Source organism: Octopus bimaculoides, chromosome 6 (genome assembly GCF_001194135.2).
Source record: "Octopus bimaculoides isolate UCB-OBI-ISO-001 chromosome 6, ASM119413v2, whole genome shotgun sequence".
Classification (NCBI taxonomy): Eukaryota; Metazoa; Mollusca; class Cephalopoda; order Octopoda; family Octopodidae; genus Octopus; species Octopus bimaculoides.
The window spans coordinates 64,268,654-64,271,171 of NC_068986.1; the positions used below are offsets into that span (position 1 = coordinate 64,268,654).

Consider the following 2,518-nt stretch of genomic DNA (forward strand, 5'->3'; position numbering starts at 1 on the left):
TAGTCATTTTCACTCAGCCAGGAAACAATATTTGGAAGCTGTCATTTTGTGCGTGACTGCGCACTTTGTCGTAAACATCCGGAAAATAGCACATGTTGTCAAGAAAAAGTAAACACGTCTTTTGTAGTTTTAAGCATTGCGATAGCACGAAATTAAAATATTTAGCCAAAAACTTTATTTTGCTGTTATTTTTAGCACACCTCACAACCACCTCAATGACAAAAAGAAATGAGTAAACAATGCATATTTTGTAGTTTTAAGCATTCAACATGCATTTAATGCGATAGCATGAACTTAAAAGATTTATCAAAAACGTTATTTAGCTGTTATTTTCACTAATTTCTCAAACAAATCACATTTTTCTTATCTTCTGCACCACATAAATTCATAGTGATATGAATCTAGCATAGAACGGTGAGCGCCACAGCGTCGTTTATTACCTCACTTCACAGAAGTTCACGTGGTTCCTGGAAGAATCGAGTGACGTATGCATTCTTCCAGTGTGTCACGATTCCAACATGGCGCCGCATACAGAAAAACGTATCTGGTCTCGCGACACACTCCTCCGAAAACCCACTGCTTGGGTAGGACCCATCCCCGGTTGTACTTACTTCTTGAGAAGACTGTTTCGTCGATCTCAACAATCTTCTTAGGACCACCAACTTGAACTGGATGACGTAACAAGTCTTCTGCGCATATTTCTCTAACATAGTTGTTATAATCAATGGCTCATCCCCAGTTCTTCAATACAAAATCGGACTGATGTCAGTTTTTTAACCCATGAGTAAAGGAAGAGCACAACAGTCCTAAGAAGAAGACTACCACCTGCAAACCATGTGTCTTTCCTCACCGACACAGACTATGCGTTCTCGGCGCGAGCATCGCCAGTACATGCTTCCATGACGTCATTTTGAACACATAGCACGACTCTTCCTTTTACATAGTTTTCTTTTGGGTATAACACCCCTTTCTTGAAGGTGCCACACAGTTTCCTCCTCTGTTTTCAGTGTCTCCTTCATAGAAGCGAGGTTACAATAACTTGCTGCCATAATCAAACAGTAAAAATTTTCAACAGAATACAACTTGTCAACACGTGCTTTCTCTTAGATAAAAGAGTTATCGGATCCGCTTGTTACTATGGAAACAGGCACGTGCTTTCTCGCAGACAAGAGTTCTCATGTTCCGCTTGCTACTATGGAAACAGACATGCATGTATCTGTGGCTTACGATTGGCTAAAATTGCCAAAATTTTGAAACTTTAATTGCTAATAATTCTTTATTTATTGATTTATAACGAAAATAATTTCCACATAATTTATTAGCCTATAAAGGTGTATCATTACACTGAATATGAAATCAATTCGAACAGAATTGATGCTGGCAACCAAACGGACTAGATCCATGTTTATTAATCGCGCTAAACGCCTACCGTCGCTTGTACAAGGGTCGTCAGTATTCGAGGGTGCGCTATGACGTAATATAAGGAGCACAGCAATGATAAGAGAGAAAAGAGTGGGAAGAGGAGATAGGATGTGAAAATCAGGCGATATAACAACAGAGTGGACTGGTATTTGTAAGGGTAGAGGATAGTCACTTAAGTCACTTTTACTTGACCTTATGGGAGTGGAGGGGTGTGCAGGGAGAAAACATTCCGGAAAGATAATGGGATACAATAAACCGCTAGGAGGTAAATGGAGGAGGCTGTGGTGACGTTACAATATACACACACGCCATGTATTTCTTTCTCTTCTTCGATTGTTCGTTTCCTTTTCTCGGAACCTCCCTGGAGGGAGAGGGATGTAGTGGTTTCATGCAGGCGTAGCATGGATTCGATCCTCGATAGCCAAATTTCACTTAATACTTCAATAGCACTTTACTCACGGTAAAACAATAGTTTTTCTGTGAGTAACAGCAGTTACATTTGCCAGATGCCTTCGCTAAGCCGGAATAATGTTTTCTCCACTCGACCCTTCTAACCTCTTCTATTTCACCAATAGCTAGAATAGAGATATTACAGACCTCCAACGAAATCTATTGTTCTCAACAATATGTCTATCCTTCTGGATGATTTTCGATAGCAATAAAAGCAAGAACTCCGTAAGCCGAAGTCAGTGAGAGCGACCATCAGTGAGTGTGAGCGACCGTCAGTGAGTGTGAGCGGACAAGTAGAGTCATGGCCACAAGGCAGGCAGCCACTAGAGACCAAATGGCCAGAGGGAAAAAGAAAGTTTCAATCAGCGACTATGCGAGACAACTACCCTCGACTCTTTCATTTTCACTAACTCACTTTCTTTTCTCTGTAACGTTACATATCTCTCACTATACACTACTATGAGATCGTGTACACATACCGGCCGAAATTAACTCTTTTTACCTCGCATGCTTTTCCATTTACTAATTATACATACCAACCCGTCGTAGTTTTGGATATATATAAAGTAACGGTAAATAAATATCTCTTTACAACTTCAATCACTGTTGTTCTGTAGTTTTTCATTCTATTTTGTAATATATATAT

The 2,518-nt window shown here is 39.9% G+C and overlaps 1 protein-coding gene across 7 annotated transcripts in view; it reads right to left on the reverse strand.

Moving 5' to 3' along the window:
- The window catches only part of LOC106867596 (adhesion G protein-coupled receptor L4), a 364,928-nt gene that overhangs the window by 18,760 nt on the left and 343,650 nt on the right, over window positions 1–2,518 (reverse strand). The window lies entirely within an intron of this gene.